General features: G+C 46.7%; 1 protein-coding gene across 6 annotated transcripts in view; it reads left to right on the top strand.

Annotated features, from left to right (window-relative positions):
* PLCB4 (phospholipase C beta 4) overlaps nt 1-21,424 on the top strand; it is a 361,997-nt gene that overhangs the window by 25,214 nt on the left and 315,359 nt on the right. For all 6 annotated transcript variants that reach the window (XR_003093691.1, XR_003093694.1, XM_025202256.1 and 3 more), the window contains exon 2: nt 18,580-18,638. The gene's annotated coding sequence lies outside the window, so the exon portion shown is untranslated. The remainder of the gene's footprint in view (nt 1-18,579; nt 18,639-21,424) is intronic.

Here is a 21,424-nt window from a genome sequence, read left to right on the forward strand (position 1 = left end):
GTAGAACTGCAGCATTACTTTTACTCCCCATCCCCACCCTGCTGAGGCAGAAATTGCTGTTTTCTTGCTTATAATATACACCATAATTTCCAGTAGCTGATTTTTGGAAAAAAGGTATGTGTTGTATGTTAGAAAATATGGCAACACTTAATATGCTCTCAAGATAAGTGGCCAGTGGTTCCAGAAAGCCACCAAGATACATACAGAGTCTGTCACAGACAACAGACTGGTGTCCTTGGCAATCCTTTATTCCAGGAAGGAGCTGAGGTTTCTCAAAGGCAGCATATGAAACTGAGCAGCTTAGCAGCATGGCCTTATTAAAGCAATTGTTATTAAAGTTGCCGAGGCAAAATCCAACAGCATGCAGCCTTTCGTGAGTGCTGGTAAGAGGTGGAAGGCTAATGTAATATTGCTGTGGGGAGAGGGATTTCCAGGCCACTTGCCTGTACCAGCTGGTACTGTCTTATCAAAGAGCTAGCATTGGACAGAGCATGGCTTGGGTCACTAAGTTAATTAACAGAGAAACAGTTCCGGAAGAAGCATAGGCAAATTACTGTTGGGATCACTGCTGTCTGGGGATAGCCCAAGTTTAGGAAAAGAGAGAGAGGGGCAATATGATCTGGTTATTCTTATATTTTTGCCTTTAGGAAGAGGATGTTACTGCAGCTGATTTTGAGGATAAAGCATGAGCACGTGATACTTGCAGCCCCTTTTAATGTGAAATGTTGCATTTAGTTCGTATGCCCTTATTACTTCAGTGGAACTCAGGCAAGGCAACTGGAGTCAGTCTTCTGTAATTTCAGCCATGACCAGGATTTTGCCCCATCTTCCCCTCTCCTGTTTGCCATGGGTCCAGACTTCCCAGTTCCAGGGGAAAAAAAATCTCTTGTTTTTTTAGAAATCCTGGGCCCCATGTCTGGATTTAGTTCTGGGCAGTGTGCTGGGATTAATCCCGGGTACTGTGCTTATGTTGACCATTTGGAAGGCACAGCAAGCCTGTACCTCTTACTTAGCTCAAGTGATGTTGAAATGGATAGGGAGGAAGCTTAAAATGTGATGATTGATGAAGTCCTGCTTCCCATTACCAAATCATGGTTACCTGTTTGCCTGCAGAGATGAGCAACTAGCTACCTTCCTTGTAAGTCAGCTCTGTGATAGAAGTGCACCGACACATCGGTATGATATCGGATTGGCACTGATATAAAGAAAAATGTCTGTATTGGAAACCAGCCTGATGCAGATCATAAATGCCCATACATGTACGCAGCGCAGCACGTAGGCAGTGAGAAACAGGGCGTGGCAGTGTGGATAGCTGCCTGCAGCTGGTAAGTTTGGTGTGGTGGGAAGGGGCATGGGGGTGCAGATCAAGGCCCCTGTAGTGAGGAAGGGTGTGAGGTTGAGGTTGGGGCTGGGGCAGAGGCTGCGCAGCAGGGGTGGGGCCACAGCTCATTCGGGGGACACAGGAAGGGAGGCGGGGGAGGCTCCTGCTGCTGTGTGCTACTCATCCGGTGCTCATCTGGTGGCTGCTGCTCCTGTCACTTGTCTGGGAGGGCATGGGGGGCGGAGGGAATGGCATGTGCCCCCAGGTCTGCCTGGCCAGGAAGAACATAGTGCAGCCCTGGCCCTAACCTGCCCTGCCCTGCCCTGCCCCACCCCACCCCACGCAGATCCAGGGGCACATGCCCCCCCCATGCCCTCCTGGACGAGTGGTGGGAGCCGCAGCAGGAGCTGCCAGACGAGGACTTCACAAGCTGTGCGCAGCGGCAGCAGCCATCCCCCACTCCACCCCGTGGCTCCATCCCACGCCTGCCCTGGCCCCAGCCTGCAGCTGCAGCCTGCCCCATGCACCACGCAGATCTGGGGGGCACTGCTAGAGTTCAGGTTTCCTGTGTAATCTTAATTAGTTCCTTTTGTGCATAGGCTTTATGGTACAGTCTTTAAAGCTATTATATTGTTATATCTTTCACAGGTCTCCTGTCCCATTCAGGGGACAGACTGGATACTGCTCACTATGAGATGGTTGTTTTTTAAGTTATTAGGTGCCCAAATCCAGTTCTATTCCATTTTGGGTAACTCCCCAGAAATCCATTAATCCAGTAGTGCCCAATCTTCTGACCCTTCAGGCCAGATGAGTGGAGTGGGGGCTCAGTCAGTGAGGTGGATCCCATGTGGGGTTGGTGTGAGGGGTGGGATCTCGCATGCTGGATGTGGGTGCACACTGACCTGACCCTACTTGCTAGAAATGCATACCAGAAGTGGCTATTAACCAGAAGCAGCTGTGAGCTGGCCCAACCCCGTGTGCTGGATATTGCTGCACACTGGCCCAATCCTGACACATGTTCATCTGACCCATGCACCTAGGTCCTAGGTGCAGCCTTACTCTGATGTGGCCACATGTTAGCCCAACCCTGCACACTCGTGTTCAGCCACAGAGCACCCCTATGTATGGGGGCAGAGCCATGTTATTTGGTCGGCAGGGCTCCCTATGGGTCTGAATATTTGGCAGCAAGGGATTGGCAATTAACGCTGCCATCACTCCCCCACCACCAAACTTCTGGACTCATAGGGAGACCCCTGTACTGGATGACTCCATGGGTTGGATCTGACCTACAGGCTAGAGATTGAGCACCACTGCAGTAATTCCTCTGTTTTGTAAAATGCTTTCCTTTTAGCCTTAAAATTAAGGTGCTAGAAATCAGTGTGAGGAAGAGGAGAAGAACTGGCCTTCTTATATTAATCTTTTTCTGGTATTTAATCAGGGTGGGATATTTATCACAGGCTCTTAAGTCCACTTAGGTGCTATTAGGTGGAGAAGGATCTGTTCCGTAGTGGGAAGCTGGTCAATAGTTCGTTTTTTCCTCATAGTGTTCAGTGCCTAGTACAGTAGTGTCTGATCTGTGATGAGGGCTCCTAGCCATTAAGGAAGTAAATATACTGGTAATTTATAGTGATCATTCTGTGTGTGGCCCTTGCTTGCCGTACTACAACTGTCACGACTCTTTTCTGAAGACAGAATTTTTCATTTCCTCATAGGCATTTCTGTAGTGTCAGTTGCTACAATATCCAAGTGCATCACAAACATTAATTAAATTAACCTTACAGTTGCCCTGTGAGGTGGTGCAGGGGGTGGGGGGAAGGGTCGGTGGGTAGTTATTCTCATGTGTTAATGGGAAGCTGAGTGCTCAAGGAGACAAAACATGAAAGGTTCTGGCCACAGAGTGGAACTGTGTATGGGAGCAGAGCTATGTTATCTGGCCCACAGGGCACCCCAGGGGCCCATAAATTTGGCTCCTATTATAAATTGCCTAAGATTTGGTTTGCAGAATCTTTAGTCTCACATAGCACTCTATACCAGTGCTTTTCAATATTTTAAAACTTAAGCCACCCCTCATTAGACTCGAGGCACTCCTTGTTAAACATAAGTCACTTCTCAGAAAATGCCAACTCTTAGCTTTCACTAATTTTTTTCATTACAGAAAAATAGCAGAGCAATTCTTCTGTTGCAAAGAACTCAGAAAGGCCACAATAGAATTGTTTTAATACTATGGATTAATTCTATTTGAAATCTCTGGATTAATCTTGTGAGTCATGTTTGCACACCTAACAGTGTTAACATTGTGTGGCACTCCATGGCACTCTTGAAAGGATTTCAAGGCAACCCAGGGTGCATGGCACCCTGGTTGAGAATCGTTGCTCTATGCATTCAAAACAGAACTTATATTGACATTACCTGTAGCTCTGAGAGCTAAGGGTCTCCAGTCAGGCACTCTGAACATGAGGAACAAACAGTTAGTGGCTCCTTGTAAAAAGTCTGGTTTGCATATCAAAGGCTGACATGTTTGCTTTTCTCTCTCCCCTTTTTCTTCATGACATGAGGGACATGAGGTCTTATTTCTGTCTGTACCTAACTCAGAGTCAGTTGTGGTCTGGAGGTTACACGTGAGGCATCCATTGAAAGCTGTTTTCCAACAGTAGTAAGCTGACTAAGGCTGTGTACAGAATTTTAGGCAGTCTGTCAGGGAGCTGCTCTAACTATGGTGATTTAAACAAAGTGCCATGAGTTACAGTGCCATTGAACCCAACAGGTGTTTGCCTGTTGCGTGGCAGGGGGGAGGGGGAGGGGCTCAGAGCCTGCCTGAACTGACTCAGGCCAGCAGGTAGGGGCACTTCAGCAGCTCCCCAGGAGGCTGCAGGAAAGCCTGTCTCCCCAGCCGGGAAATGCCTGTCTCCCCAGCCGTGCCCTCCTTGCCAGTTGGCAACTGTCAGCAGTGGCTGGTGGGAAGGAGGGAGCGACAGAGTCCCCCCTGCCATGTACCCCACCCCCAAGGAGACACCCAGAGACTGTGTGAGAACAAGCTGACAGGCAGCAGCTTTGCTCTGGAAGAAAGAATAAGAACCGGTAGCCTGAGCTGTTACTTAAAAGCTAAGGACTTGCAGAGATGACCCCAGTCCCAAGACCCCAGCTGGGCTGCTCCTGCAAAGTGGGGGTTCCATTTCCCTCCCCTTCCCACCCCAGTTCTGGGCATGGCAGCCATGATGCTGCCATTGCCAAGAACCTCAAGTGGGGAAGGAATGGAGCCCCACCACTGCATGGGCCTGGCCTGGCTATGCTTTTTGGCCCCCCCTTCCCCCTACGCAAGTGTCTTGACTGGCAGAGGCTGCTGCACCTGGAGCTAGAGGAGGGGTGGGAAATGGAGTCCCTGTGCCTTGTGGGCCTGGCCTGGCTCCCCACAAGACCCTAGCTGGGTATGCAGTGGTGGGGCTCCATTGCCACCCTGCTTCAGCTCTGGACACATCAGCCTCTGCTTGTGCTGGTGGTGGTGGGTGGGGGAAGGGAGCCCTCCCTGCCACTTGCCGCCCACTATCTGTGCATACCACTTGTCCCCTGCAACCCCCAGTCTCCCCTCCCCTCCATCCTGCTTCTCCCTCTCTCTCCCTCTCTGGTGCATTCTTCCTTACCTTTGCTTTGCATCAGCAGGCTCTGTCCCTTCTGCAGCCTGGAGTATGGCTCTATCCTAACCCCATAGCAGCAGTGTCTTATAGCACCAGTGCTGGCTTTGCACTGCTGCTGCTTTGGGACTGAGCTGGAGCCATGCTCTGTGCCCCAGGCTGCAACAGCGATAGAGCTTGCCAGTGCAGAGCAAAGGTAAGGGGTGGGGGTGGATGGGCAGGCAAGGGGGAGAGACTTGTGGGGAGGGGGGGGCATGGACCTGAGGCTGTTGGGGACAGAAGTGGCATGGCGGGGGGAATGGGAAAGGGGAATAGGGGTAGCCTGAGGCTGCTGGGTGGGAGGCAGGCAGAGTGAGGGTAAGCGGAGGAGGGGGATGACTGGCAGTAGGGGGCAAGCTGCCTGCCTCTCTCACTGTCTGCCCGCACTGGCCCTTGTTACCTGCCCATTACTGCTTCCCCCACTGTCTGTCCCCTACAGCTGCCCTGCCCCATTACTGTCACTCTCATCACCTCTCCCCCCACCTGCAGTAGAGGGGGGTTGGGGAGACAAATTTGAGATGATCCTCCTATAATTTGATTTCATACGTGGAAAATTATAATGAATTTATAAATTTCCGTGTAGAATGTAATTAATGCGGGGGGGGGGGTCGTTTTATATTCAGGGTTGTCTTGTATTTGGATAAGTACATGTGGCAGGGCATTGTTGGGGCTTGCCACTTTAAGGGCTGAGCCAAACAGCCAGCAGGGGATTGATTGCAGTGGCCATTTTAGATCTCTGGTCACCTATAACAGTATACAGAGCAGCTTGCTGCTGGCAGGCCAGGCAGAAACATTGCCTGGCTGAAAGGCTGTATGAAACATCTTGGAGATAAGGGCAGAAGCTTAAGGGGATGTTTGGAGGCTTCTGGTCCTGGGCATGACCTAAAACTGCACCCTGCTGGGAGCGGGTGTCCTGGTGGGGCTCCCAATGGTGCAAGAGCCCCCAGGATATACCAGGCCAGTTACTACCCTGGTGAAAGGTGGGTCGGGGCGCCTTAACCCCATGGCCCCTACAACACTGTGGGTATAAGGGGGCAGGCATGGTTACGGCCACCTGAGCCCAAAGAGGCTATAAGACCCAGGCAGGGCCAGGCACAGCTATGGCCACCTGAGCCCCCACCAGGGAGGGAAGTCCTGTGGCCTCAGTAAGAGGGGGCAGAGATGTGGAGCCCCAGTGACAGGGGGCAGAGATGTGGAGCCCCAGTGAGGGGGAAACCAGAGGGCTGGGAGCCCAGTATATATATGTGTGTGTGTGTGTGTGTGTGTGTGTGTGCGGGGGTGTGTAGAGTTGCCTTGGGAGGGGCCAGGGCAAGCTTAGCCCTGGTCAGGTAATTGGCTGGCCACTACCCCAGTGAGGGTAGTGGGAGAGGCCCAAAAGACGGTACTTCTACCACCCAATGTGTGCGCTAGGTAAAGCCTATGGCTAAAGGGGCCCGTTTGAAGAGGGAGCAAGGTGGTACAAGTTGTTGATGCGTGAAAGAGACCCTGTGAGAGGGGGTGGAGTATGAGAGGCCCTAGTGAGAGGAGGGCGGTATGAATGTGTGTGTGTCTGAGGCCTTACAATGAGGGCTAAGCTTGGTCTGGCCGTAGGCTGGAGCATTATGTCACCTGGATGCCATCTACAAGGCTTGGGCTGTGGTTTAGGGGTGGAATGGAGCCGCAGATAGTGCCCCCTGGCATTGGGGCAAGAATGGGCAGCCTCCCACCTTATTAGAACCAATTAAGAAACAACAAGGCATGGCAGGCAGGTGGTTGGCCCAGAAACGGGTGGGCAGGGCAATGGCAGACTGGCCCCGAGAAAGCCCCCTGTTACAGTATGATAAGTATAAACAACAAGAAACAAATTTGTTTTTTCCTTTACAGTTTCTAACATAACACTCCTAGGCTGAGTTGGAACATGAGACATTTTGGATTTAAAGATAATTTCCTGGCAAAAGCTGTATATCAGGGGGCAGTAGCTTTTTAGGACTATCAGGCTGAAATAACATGGCTCATACTGAGGCAGGCCTGTGCTTCTGACTTAGTTGCTGTTACTTCATCCCTTTATGAAAATGACTCCCGTGTGTGTGACTTAGCCATTGTGGCATGCTGCAGAATTCCTCTTGCCACTGAAATGCTGCTGATTATCCAGGCTTCACTGGTAGAATGAGATCACATAGCTGGCTGAATTCAGCCCACAGGCTCAGCCAGCCCTTGCTGTAGATGACTGAAAATAGGAGATGAGGGCCAAATTCTGTTTTGTTACATATATTAAATGTAGAGTAATGCTGCTGACTTTGGTGGAGTTACTCTAAACTCCCATTGGTGTAACGGAGTGGAAATTTGGCTGAGGATCTGCAAATGCCAAACAAAAGTAATCCTGCATGTATCTATTATTACATTCCAGTGGAACTGTTTATTTATGCAAGTAGATATTTTTGTTCTCTTTCATTGTTTTCCATATAGTATCATGTTTTGAGAGGTAAGTTAACTTCAGTTATCCTGAGAAGTATGCAAATTGGCTTTAGTCTTCTGCATATGATTCCATAGCTTGAGGGCTGTCACCCTTTTTTAGGTTCAAGGCACCCCTTGGAAAATGCCCACTCTTAGTTTCCACTCATTTTTTGACTATAGAAAAATAATAAAACAAGTCTTCTGTTGCAAAGAATGCAGAAAGATCACAAAAGAGCAAAATGGATTCGAAATCTCTGGGTTTATCTTGTGAATCATGTTTGCACACCTAAAACTGCTAACATTTGTGTGGCACCGTGTGGCACCCTTGAAGGGATCTTGTAGCACCTGGGTAAGAATCACTGGCATCTGGCATGAAGAGCACATGCCCCTGGCAGCTGGCGGGGCACAGCGGTGGCAGTGGGACCGCGGCGGCAGTAAGCTGGGAGCTCCTGCAGATGACACCGGTGCTGTTGGCGGCAGGGGTAGGGGTGGCGATTGCTGACCAGGGGTCGGCGACCACCCTCAGATGCCACTGGCAGCGGCGGCCAGCAGCAATTGCTGACCACCTGCAGATGCTGCTGGTGGTGTCAGGGGCAGGGGTGGCAAGCAGTGACCATCTGCAGGCACTGCTGACAGTGTCGGCAGTGCCTTTCATAGGGGTTCACTGCTACACTCAGGGGGTGCATGTGCATTCATGTGCACCCCCTATGCATTGCCAGTGATCACTGGTATAGCGATTCAATTTTTTCATGAATATGTGGATCACTGAGACCTCTATAAAGATATGTTTGCATAACCAGAGAGTTTGGAACACTTTTAAAAACAAAGAAGCTGACAAAGAAAAACCCAAACTCAAAACTTTGGTCTCTCTATATCATACCTTCAGTGATATTTAAGTGAAAGCAAAACAACAAACTTTCCCCACCCAAACAGTTGTTCTCTGAGAATTCAGATAAGACTTTTGCTGTTGGGGCAACTCAAGTGACAATGAAATTTAACTTCTTAAAATAATTTATTCTTGTTTTAACAACACGGCAGTCTCACTTGAACCAACTCAGTACAGTAATCATCTCTGCTTTGCTACGTATTCCTTCCTCTGACACTAGGTATTGGTGCTCTGAGTACTGTGTTCTCCAAGGCAAGTACTGGAGGTATCACATTCATTAGGCTGTGCAGGCTCTGGTTCTCAGTGGGGGCCTATAAACTCTCCCATGCTTTGAGTAGCAGAAGGGTCTTTTCATGGGACTTTCAGAATAAAAAGGGTACAAAAACATGAGGCATATAAAGTATTAGCAACAAAAAGTGAACCCAGTAGTAAGTACTTCATTGAGACCCTAATACATTTTACTACTGAGCTGGAAAGATGCATGTCTCATTGGAGCCCTTCTGTGTTGTCCTTCTGCTGGAAGACCACTGTGCTGTATCTTCCAGCAAACAGTACCAGTAACAGGTTGCATCTCTGCAAGTCCTCAGCTTTTAAGAAGCAGCTCAGGCTACCTGTTCTTATTCTTTCTTCCAGAGCAAAGCTGCTGCCTGTCAGCTTGTTCTCACACAGTCTCGGGGTCTCTCCTGAGACTGGTCCTCTCCAACTTCAAGATCTTACCCTAATTTTCCAGTCCATCCTTGGTTGTAGGGATGCCTCTGTTGATCTGGGTAAGACAGCTCCCTCCTTTGGCTGCATCCTGAATTAGCAGGTTCATTACATTGTAATGTAATGAACGTAATTTCTTGGTTAAACAATTTTGGATATTTTGGAAAGATGTTACTTAACAGAAATTGTGGGTTCTCATAATTGCACTTGTCTGCCAAGTAGGGACTAGACAGCGGACTCATTCTTAGAGGAAGTTTGAATAGTTAGTGTTCATTGTTTACATCTAAATCTAGCCCAAGTTGTTTGTTAAATAGGTAAGAATTTCTGAAAAGGGAAAAAAAATAGCTTTCAAACATGGAGGATAAATGTATTAAATAGTAATAAACAATACTGTGTGATTATATGTTATTAATCCTTACTACAGGCCAAATAATTTTGTGATTTAATTTTTGTTTAGTCTAAAGAAAAAGCTGTAAGCAATTAATAAGGATTTAGTTGAAGTAATTACAGCTGTTTGTATAAATATGCTTGAGCATGAGAAGGCAAATACATATTCTAAAATGTGGGTTATTTTCTTACCCTTCTGGAAGTGCTTTATTGATGAATCATCTCACCTCTCATCTAACTATGGATTCAAACACCTTTCTGGAAAGTGATCTTGCCCTCTCACCTCACCTGTCCTTAACTTCTCTATTGCCTTTTTCCTCTAGGCTTATTTTGAACACTCTTAGGTATATATATTTAGATTTGACGATCATTGGGTTTTGTGCCGTGTTATAAGAAGAATAACTATAGAATAGCAACATCCAAAAGGCTATTTTCACCATTTCTGTGGGGCAAGTTTCATAGCAGCTGTGCAGCTCCCTGCACTGCTTAACCCCAGAGCTTGGGCAAGAGGACAGTTTCACCCTGTCAGCACTTCACCTACTATACCAGGTGTATTGTAGAAAGTTACAATATTAAAAACATAATCTCCTTTCCCTGGGCTCAGTTTTGAGCCTGGCTCCATGCCCATGCAACTGTTTTGAGGCACTGGAGTAAATCCCCTTCCTCTGCTCAACCAGCTACCTACGTTGTCAGAATCTGGCCCAGAGTATGACCACTGCTGAGGGATGCTCATTTCATTCCCGTATCAGTGGGTTGCTCGTAGCAGAGTGGGAGTGGGTGCAGCCTTGCCTTTTATTCCCTTAGGCTGCTGGCCAGTGCAGTGGGGATAGCATGTTGTGCCAACCGTAAACTCTGTTCAGTTTACTTCCTGCCCTGAAGCAAGAGGTGAAGCAGGGACTGGCATATGAATATCACAGTTGAAACAGGATTCTTGCCTTGCTCCTTGTGCTCTGAAGCTTTGTTTTGCCCTATACTTGAGTTGTATTATCAGATTAGGGCCTTGCCCTAAATATTCTGAAAACAAGTGATGCTGTGAGCGAAAGACATTGTTTCTCATGCTTGTTTTGATAGCTGCCACATAAGAACATTTCAGAATAAAATCAACTTCAAACAAGCAGCAGCCAATGTAAACAGCATTACTGCACACCATTTCATCCACTTGGGGTGGGGAGGGGGGATATACTGTATTTGCTCAAATATAAGATGAGGTTTTTTTCTCCAATCAGCTTTGTGGGGAAAAGCTCCTTGTCTTATATTTGAATGGAAGAAAACCTCACTAAATACATTGCCTTTCACTAAACTGCTGCCAGGAACAGCATATGGTCGGTAATGGATACCAGCTATGAAGTTGATTGAATACAGCCTACACTGAACATGACTGTAAAACACATGGGCCATATTGGGCAAATATACTGTTGGGAATCTTTTTATTATATTATTATGAAAGTATCCAAACTTAAAACCTGCTTCCATCACCTTACACTGTGTTATGAAAACTGCATCAACTAAGCAGCAGCGAAACAAGGCAATAAAGTGTCAAAACTTAAAACAAGCTTCTATCAGTTTCCAAAACTTTGACAAATAAGACTGACAAAAAAACATGGAACATTTTTACATTATCCAATGATTCCCTCCTTCCCCAAATTCCCATTAATCCAGGGACCTGGATGCTTTTGTTTCTTAATACCACATTATTCCCTGTTGCCTTCCAGGCTTGTTTATTAATGCCTATCACTCCATATCCCATCTGTGTCTTCTCTTAGCCCCTATCATGCCTTTCCTAGCCAACCCCCAGCCTCTAAGTGGGTGCATCATGCCTCCTACTCTGTTAGTGCTTAAGGCTAGGGACAGAATGACACACAAACCAGTATAAGTGATCAGAACACGTTAAGATAAACCTGGATGGATGTAGTATCAGACTTAACTGATTTAGCATAAATCGGCTTATTTAATTTCTGTCCCAGACCCCCTCCAGGTTTAAGTTAACTCACAGTCCCCCAGCCTCTCAGGATGCTTCCACACAGACCCTTCTTGCAGGGTGGGCAGGCTAACCTTGGCCCAAACTGTCTGCTCTAGCCAAGCAGGGAGGTGTGCTCTAGCATCCCCTGGTTTTTGGCCTGGGCCAATGCAGGCATGTGGCTGCATTTTTGGAATCAAAAGTGAATGTCTGTTCATTTGCTTATTGGTTTGATATACTCATCCTAGACTAATCTGCAAAGAATGAATTAATTCAACCTCAGGCTTTTTGACTGTGTGTACTTAGCCTAAAAGTTCAGTATTCTAAACCTTTCCCCTCCCTTCTCCCTGATCACTGGTAACATTCTTCCCCCAGTTATCTCCTGATAGCTTATTAGTCTCAGCTGTTGATCTTTAATCAGTACCACCACACTTGCACCCTGTTCTCATTATTGCCTTGTCATATGGATGGGCCATGCTTCCATCTTCCAATGAGGCATGTAATACTCTATCCCAGTATCCCACACTTCTGCAGGCATATCACATCTACCTCTATCTGATCCAAATACTGGCCCACCCCCACTCATTTCACTGGCTGCAAATGCTCTTTACATTAACTGAGATTAACATAATCATATTTATTTCAAGATATTGCCCACCACCCTCCAAGACTAGTCTATCTATTGAGCTCTAGGTCTGGGCATGACTCTGCTTCTGATCCTTCCTTCCCTTTAACCATGTCCATTGTACAAAACAAACTTGGTGTTTTGTCTTCCTCTAAGACCAGGGCAGGCAATTATTTTGGGTGGAGGGCCGCTTACCGAGTTTTGGCAAGCTGTTGAGAGCTGCATTGGTACCCCATCCCTTGACAGATGCCCCATCCCCAGTCGCCGTCTTGTGACCAGAAGTCTCACCCCCTAACCCCTGACCTCTGCCACCAGAAGTCCCTCCCCTTGCCCCCCAGAAGTACTCCTTTCAGCAAGAGGTTTTGCCATCTCAGAACCAGAAAAATACCAAATTATTTTCTAAAAAGCAAACATCTACAGCATTCATTAATTTGATTTCAAAAAATATTTTTGTCCTAATTTACATGTATTTGTGTAAGGCACATAGAGGTGATGCACACTAGCTTAAATGAAGTCTTACTCTTTTATATTGTGGGGAGTGGGTGTGTGGATATGTAGGGTGAGAGAGCATGTGGGTGTGTGTATGTGTATATGTGGGGTGTGGGTGGATATGGGGTTTGTTGGGGAAGGGGGCTGGGTGCCTGGGGTGTGTGAGGGGATGTGGGGGGTCTGTGTGTATGGTAGTGCAAAGGGGGTGTGGGTGCATGCATATGGTGGGGTGTGCATGTGGGACTCAGCCTATGAACACACACACACACACATACACACACACACGCCCCGTACCCGTGCGGCCCCGTGCTCCCCATCCAGCAATGCAGCTGGCAGCCGCATGGTGCTGGAGTAGGGCGGGGGCAGGAAAAGCATGAAATGGCTGGAGGTGGGCTATTCAGTCCTGCTGAGGCTCCCCCTGGGTCCTACTGCCCCTGGCTCCTGTCAACATTGACAGGCTGCTGGGGCAGATAAATATTATTTTTCTAAATTTTTAGGGGCCCTGTGGGCTGAATAGAATGGCCTGGTGGGCCAGATTCAGCCCATGCTGAAGAACTTGCTCTAAGAACCTTGCTCTAAGAACTCTACCCCCAGAGGAGCTGGCTTCCCTCAACAGGCCCTGATGAACCTGGGAGCTGCTAGTAGTGGGTTGGGGGGCACTTACATGTCAACATTCCTTATAACTCTCCTAAGAATTGTTGGTGTGCTGTCGCATTCCTAAATATTGCCTCCCAGTCCAAGTTGCTCAGCATCTGGATTAGGCAATTCATATCTAGTGCCCAAATATTTAGCATCCTCTGCAGTATCAGTCTACTGAAACCCAGTCAAGTCATCTCTAGTTTCAAAAGCTGCTTGCAGATGTTAAAAAAAAAAACCCAACAAAACCCCCTCCACACTTTACCAGAAGCAGCACTGCATTACTTCAACCCAGCTCTGCACTGTCTGTAAAGATTGGGCACTTCAGCAGAGCTTTTTGGTGCTTTTAGCTAAAGCTGATTCAATCACCTATTAGATAAAAATGCCAACAAAGCCCCACTAAAGCACCGGATCTTTACAGATGCTGCAGAGGCAGGTTGAAGTAACACACTGCTTCTGGGCATACATGGGGTTTGGCATGGGAATGCACCGAGTTTAAATTAAAGTACCATTTTTTTCCTCACCAAAGTATTTGCCCTATCCTTTTCATCACCTGTTCTCATGCTGTATTACTTTTTCTTCAGCATCCATTGAGATCCTTCTCTCTCTCTTATTTGAAGGCCCAATTTCTCCAAATCCCTCCAGTTTCCCACTCCTATTATGGTACTTTTCAGTCTATTTAGTTCAGCCCCTGGTGCTGCTCCATACTTTGATGTATGCTTCAGTACCCTTTCCAGTATCTTTACTCTGCTTTTGACCTTGTCTTTTCCTTTCCGCTAATGGTTCTATGCCACACACAAATAGTAGTGGTGACAGGATGCAACCTTGTCTCACCCTGCGTGGATTTTAAAAACTCTGCTTAGATGCCCATTCATTTGGACTTGACTCTCCACTGCTCTATATATTACCTTAAGCAACATACACATTTATTTCTTTCTCTCTCAGCTCTTTTGTTCTTTTTCCCATGGTTCTTCAACCTTCCTTCCTGAAGAATTCTCCCGTCCTCTTCTTCACCATCATCCACCATTCTTTGGTACTCTTAAAATATTTCTCCCATGTTTTCCACCCCTCATACTGTCTCCTGTACACTTGACATATCTCCTCATCTTGCTGCAGTCTCACATTTAACTTCCACACTCCCCTTCCTCTTATGGGGCTCTTACCAAGAATTGATTTTTCCTTCAGCATGCAGTGATCACTAAGGCAGCTTGCAGATGTTAAAAAAACAAACCAAAATGGCACTTTACTTTAAACTCCACACACTCTTGCGCTGAGCCCAGCATGTGACCAGAAGAGGCAGTGTGGTAGTTGGGCCTGGCTCACGCAAGCTCTGTAGAGATAGGGTGCTTTAGTGGGGCTTTTTTGGCATTTTTCTGTAATAGCCGATTGAATCAGCTTTAGAGAAAAGCACCAAAAAGCCCCACTGAAGTGCCCAATCTATACAGATGCTGTGGAACCGGATTTAATTAATATACCACTTTTCCCTATAAAACACACTTTTTTTTCTTTTTCTTTATATTTTTTTTGAGATCTGCAAGCAGTGTAAGTACCACAATTATGTTTTTTTCCTTCCTTATCTCTATTTCTTTTGATATAAGCATAAGGTCAGTTCTTGATTGTTTCTTTCCACTGGGGTCTGTTCTAGTGAAGACTGTCTCCCCTGCCCACACATCTCTTAGTGACTCTTCTTTTATTATATTTGTTAACAATCGGGATGAACTGTGTAAAGTTCCACCTCTTCCTCCCCCTGTTCTGTCATCAGCTTCAATTATGCAATTGAAGTACCCCGCTTTATCTGCGGTTTCTCTCTGACCATATAAAATGTTAGCTTTCTAAGCGGAGTCTTCCTCCCCTCCTGCTTTGTTGGTGCATATATGTTTAAAACTTCTAATTATGCTTCCTTGACTGATGCTATCATTTGCTGCAGTCTGCCACTCATAATGTCTTCCATTTGCTTTGCTTTCACCTCTGTATTCTTGAATCATATTGCTACTCCAGTCATTTTGTTTTCATTTTTTGCTGACTATCAGGACAGTCCCCATCTTCATCATTTCTTAAAGCACTTATAATCCTGTTTCCCCAGTATCCCACATTCTTGTAGACAGATTATTTCTTCCTTTACTAGTTTTAACATTGATTTGATCTGTTCCCATCTTTTCCTTGTTAATACATTCTTGATATTAATAGATGCTGTAACCAGTGCCATTGCGCTTGTTCAAAAAGTGTGCATCTGGCACTTTAAGGTTCACTAGTGCTGCTGCCCACCAGGGGTGACTCCTTCCCCTAACCCACTCTCATGCCTGTTGCTTTTGCTAGCTGCCTGACTGTCTTTGCATTCAGGTAGGCTTCTACTTTCCTGCTTCCCATCTCTAGCTCACCACTCTGGGCTGGAGCCCAGGGTAGTTTAATGGCAGAAAGAGGCTCTCTGGCTCTGACTCCAATGCATTCCCCTAATTTTCAGGTTTCTTTTTTCCTGATTTTTTTCCCCTTCTGTTTTCTTCCTTTTCCCACCCTGATTCCTGGGCTCTTTTATTTGTTCCACTTTCATTTCTTCTGCTTGTTTGATTTAACTTCTGTCTGGGCTCTTCCCATTCCCCTGCCCTCTTCTCCTGTTTCTTCTTGAGCCACCTCAATTACAGATACTACACTCCCCTCTTTCTCCTTTTCATTCTCCTATGGGGTCATGCCCACCATTTCTAATTCACTGTCACCCATCTCTTCTCTCCTGCTATCATTTTCTGATTCACACTGCTCCGTAAGGGGTCTGACCTTGCTTGCTTAGGCTTTGGGACCCCTGTGGACTGTGGGACCCCTGAGCATTTTAGGGACTCTTGGCACTTTGCAGCTCTGTGCTCTTTCGCTTCCCATCTGTAACACACCACAAGGGGACAGTGTACGGACAGGTTCTTCTCCTTGTCACATTTGCTGCATTGTCCAAGGTATATTATAAAGCCTTGGTGGGTCCCTAGCTGGATTATAGATGGGAGGTGCTGCACCCCCCCGGGGCTCCACTCATTTGCTCCCAACACAACTTATAACCTCCATGACCCCACACAAATACCATATTTGTCCTGCACCTTCTCTACATGATTAATCTTTGCGCATACAATTTCATTCATCTTTCTATGTTTTCTGGCTCTAATAAATCTGTACAGATTTTTACTATAATCATTCATTTCTTTGATTTTTCTTCTGCTATAAACTTTATCCCTCTTAATTCCTCCCTTCCACATTCTTCTGCATGTTTGTTCCAAAAATTTTCATGCCCTTCCCTGTTCCAGTAAGTAAACTCCCAAGTCTTGCTATTTCAGAAAGCAATCAGGCTGGTGAGATGCTCTGCCTGCACCTCCAGTATCTCAAGTAGTACCTTTTCTCTTAAGTCATACCTGTTCATCATCAGTCGTGTCTGCATTCTGTGACTAGTTGATATTTCTTTTATCCTTAGTCTCTGATCCTCCTTGACATCTCTTGGTGGATCTCCTATGTCTTCCTGGTGTGTCATTCCCAGTGGGCTGGCATTCCATTGTGCTCCTGCTGCTCTCTGCCTCTTGTTTGATGTACCTTCTCCTGCTGTTCCCACTCTATCTTCTATTGTCCTCTACTCCTGTGTTCCCCCTGCCCTTGTTCCTCTCCCTGTCACTGTCTTTGCCATTGCCTCGGTCATTGATGCTACTTCTGCTGTTGTTCCCATCTTCTTTGTCATCTTTCTTTTCTCCTTATCCAACTTTGTCTGGTCTCCTTTGTTTACAGACTTTTCTGCTCTTCATTTCACTTTCCATGTCCTGGTTACTTGGTTACTCCCATTGTTTCGAACTTTGGGTTTCCCTCCTTCACTCTTTACATCATGGGTGACTGGTGTCACCTTAGTCAGAGGGGTTATGTGTCCCCCAGCGACTAGTTAGTTACTGGGGGGGACCCCGCAGCCAATCTCGCCAACCGGTGCGGGGGAGGTCTCCCTGCGGCAAACCTCACTGACCAGGAAGCACCGCTTCTGGAAGTGGCTGTGGTGCTACATCTGGAACTCCCACTCCCTGGCTGGCATTCGCAGTGGGGACATCTGTGCTCCCACCTGCCCCCCCGCCCATCACCTAAGTGGGGAGTGTGGCCAGTCAGGGGGTGCACCAGTGCTCTCAGGGGGTGCATGTGTATCCCCATGCACCCCCTATGCGTCATCACTACCTTGCATCCCAATACTTCATCAATCCCTATCTCTGCCCTTAAGGCATTGATCAGGTTTTCAGCTGATCACTTGATCATAGTTCAAGAGACTGAGAAAATCTTGATTGAAACATGCCCCAAGGCCCATCTAAATAATATACAGTGCCCATTGCACTCAGTCTCCCTTGTGCCAACTCTTTGTCAGTTCATGGTGAACCACTAAGTTGAATACATTTTGACTTCCTCTTCACCTCCACAGCTGAGCAGTAACCATCCTTTCCCATTTCCACTGATTCTTGTTTCTTCATCAGCCTAAATGTCTAGCAAACATCACCTAACTTCTGTGTAAATGAGAGGGTCTGCCATCCCCGTCTCTCTGCCTATCGCATGTGATTGATGTGGTGCCGACCTCCATGATGTGGAGCTAGAACAGACAATCCTGTGTCTCATCTGCATATAAATTTTTGGAGGGTCCCAGGACTTGTTACAGGAACCTCTGGTTCCAGTCATGAATTGGGGCCTAATTAGCACATGGATCCTTTGTGAGGGGTGGTATCTGGAGTGTACACACATACTGAGCAGTGCTGGGCTCTGGCGTCACCAAGGCTTGAAATGCTGTTGACTGCTGGAGCTCAGCCTAATCAACTATGTGATAAATCACGAGCCTTTTGGCTTTGAACTAACATAGATATTTTGTACTATGTTTAAGTAGGTTCAAAAGTGTGTTTGTGGAGTACCTGTGCTGAAACTTGCAGAAAGTCAATGTATTTTGGTCCCTTGTGTTTAAAATTTGCCCCTCGCTTGGATGTGCTCAGGGAGGGAACGGAGCCCAAGCAGGATCTTACAGTAAGTGGGGGGGGAAAGGGGTTGCAGGCTGAAGAAGTTGGGGTGGCAGAGGTCAAGGGGGCCACCGGGCTTTTGTCCCCTATGCCCAGCCACTTTTTTCCCTGCTGTAGCAGTGGGAGGGGGACAGATTCAAGACAAACCTCCAATAATTAGATTCTGTATCTGATAAGTTATAGCAAATTTATACATTTTCCATATATATAATCTAATTATTGGGCGGTCATCTAAAATTCAGGGTTCTCTTTGATTTGAGTAAATATGGTAATATCGGGGGGAAAGTCTGCTGTTTTGAAGAACCTATTGAACTCATTTCAGATACATGTGGGAATGAATTTATCTTAAGTGAATGCTGTCTTCTTAAATATTAGGCATGTTGCTTTATTATATTGACAGCTTTAGGAGCTTTGAGCCAGTATATTGTTGCTGAAAAATCTATTCTGTTTCTCCTTTTTTGGTTTTGTTTTTAAGGGAAAGAAGCTGTTTCTGCACCATGGAAACTTCTACTGAGTGACCTTTGGTTTGGAAAGGTAGCTGTCTTTTCTTTTCCTTCTGATTATTTTTTTCACATTTTTGACTGTGTTTGTAGGCTGTTGACTCCCAATTTAAAATGTCATTTAATATTGCTGTGCTGTGTTGTTGATATGATTGGAATGTAGATTTTAGTCCAGAGCAAAGAGTGGTTGTGTATGAAGAATAAGAGCCGGTAAAGATGGAGATTGTTAGCTTTTTTGGCCAAGTGACTGCAGCATTAGGATACATTAAGTTATCTCTGGCACCCCTGGGAGCTGTAAAATGGGGTGGGGTATGATGTCTCAGCTGTCCCTAGAGTACCTACAGTGTTCCAGCCTGTGCTCTTTTCAGTTTTTAATGATCATATCTGTAGCAACCTAATATTTTTGGAGTGTATCAGACCCATCTTATTCCCAGGTATAATCCTGCCTGCAGTATACATGGAGACATTTTATGAAGCAACCAGGTGGCCTTATCTAAGGGCCCAAGTGTCCATGTGAATCCTACCCTGTTCTCAGATGTCAGTTTTTCAGGAAAACAGCATCACTCCAATTTTTCTGACCACCAAACACTCTGGCTAAGTACAGACAGTCAAAAAGACCAAGGGTGAATCAATTCAGTTGTTGCAGGTTAGTTTAAGCTGCAGAGATTAAACTGAGAAACAACTGGACAGACATTCACTTTTGATTCAGGAAATGCAACCACATAACTGCAGTGGCTCAGGCCAGAAGCCAGGGGGTGCTAGAGCACCGTTCTCTGGCACATAGTCTGTGTGGTCTGGGTGTTCACTTCCTCTTCCTGCTGCCTGCCTCTGGGATTTGCAGTCTAGAATCACAACTGAAGGACTCTGCAGGGTTGCTCATCACTTTCTCTTCTTGCTTCCAGGTGCTTCTGGGATTTGTAGTCCACAGTTACAGCCAGCAGTAAGTTTTTAGCTCGGCAGAGCAGCTCTGTACTCCAGATGGGGAAGGGAAGTTTAACCCTCCTCCCTGGCCCCAGGCTCCAGCTGGGGTTTGCTGGGGTGGGGGGCAGTCCCTGCTTCCCTCCCCTCCCACCCCTTCTCTGCTAGAGCAGACAGCACAGCCTAGCCTAGGGCTGCAAAGCATGCTGGGGGGATTATGATTTAACTTGGACCAGGAATATATGTCAGCTTCCTTGTGTAAAGAATCTCACCTGTACTAGAAGATGCTGTGCCCCACCAGCAGCCATACAAGTACCCATCATCCTGTTGATTGTATGTCATCTGAAACCATAGTCAGAGTGTCAGGGGCATGACTGGGGCATAGGTGATCAGGTGTTGACCCTAGCAGCTCTCAGTCCAGGGGATTGGTCAATACTGGGGGTCAGTACTGGGGGTCAAAGAAGCAACGGTCCAGACTAGAGCCAGGAGTCAGGGCAGCAGGAGCAGTCAGGTCAGGAGGCTGAGATCTATAAGGGTCTGGGATGTAGGGAGTCATCCTGGGTAGAACCACAGTCCATGGTGGGTCAGGAACAGAAGACGGGGATCTAGACTGATGTGGCTAGCCAAGGGGTTCTGGAGCAGGCAGCTATAGCTGTACAAGCCCGGGACATGGGTAATTGCCAAACAAGCCAGGAGTCAGCTGTCAGAGGACAGGGGCCTGGAAGCAGAAGGGGCCAAGGAACCAATAAGGCAGTCTGGAAGCAGGAACGGGCAGGCAGGAACCAGGGTGAAATCAGGAAGTAGGACCCAGAAGACACAAGACACAGTACAAACAAGCAGGACCAAGGAAATCAGAAACAGAGCCAGAAACTCAAGATTAGCTATCTGTCTTGCTGAGTACCCTGTGGGCATTGAAAGAGCAGCTGCTTAAAAACAGACAGCCGTGCCCAACAGGCAGCTGGGGTCAGGTCAGGGTAGTTAGGCTGCTGATAATCAGGCCAACTCAGGTAACTGTGGCCAACTGGGGGCAATTTGGCTAGCATGCAGCCATGGTTTTTGACACAGGTGGTTGGAGAGCAGGAAGTTGTACCTTTCTACTTCAGTATGGATCCCTGACAAAGTGGAATCTTAGATTAGGCTTTTGATTAAATGGGGTACCTTCCAGCTCTCTGTGGCTTGCCAAACCTGTGTGTAATAGTCCCGGTGCAGATGGTGGAATTCCCTTCTAAGGATAACTCAGTTTACTTAGTGCAAATGGACACCTTGATGTGTGTTTACAGCAGTGTACATGCAAAGGATATCACCCCTGCTCCACATGCCAATTGAATGTACAACTTATTTGGTGCAGAGAATGGTGAATAGTTTTGATGGAGAGTGTGCATAGATATACATTTTATTGTTGTTGCCACATAAAAGTAAGTGTAATAGCACCATCCTGTAAAGCCCTTTTGGCATCTGATGCCTGAGGTGGTTTCTTTGACTATCAAGGTTTCTTGCTCGTGGTGGGAGCTCTGCAGGAAGTCACCTCTAACATTTGCTCATATCCTTAAACAGGAAGGGGCTGATTATATGCCTCCTTTCACCAAAGAAGCCCAGGGTGGCTTACCATAAAAGACAAAAAAAATTATAGAAACAGAGTAACTTTGGAAAACGTAAGATTGAAAGATGATAGGGTAAAGCTGTGGCTTCATTGTGCAGCCTTATCCTCAGCTTTTGTCATGGTAGGAACTGGAAAATAGAGTTCCTGCTTTGCTGGTTTCTTTTCCTTTTTGGTGTCCAGTCTAGCTTTGTGCTGTGCCAGGAGGGTTACAGGGACTTTTGCACTCTGACCAATGTTCTGCCACTGTTGCTTTGTTTATTTTTAAATGATTCAAATGTTTCTATAGTGATTTGGTTCTGGAT

This window comes from Alligator sinensis, unplaced genomic scaffold (genome assembly GCF_000455745.1).
Source record: "Alligator sinensis unplaced genomic scaffold, ASM45574v1 scaffold140_1, whole genome shotgun sequence".
Lineage (NCBI taxonomy): Eukaryota > Metazoa > Chordata > Crocodylia > Alligatoridae > Alligator > Alligator sinensis.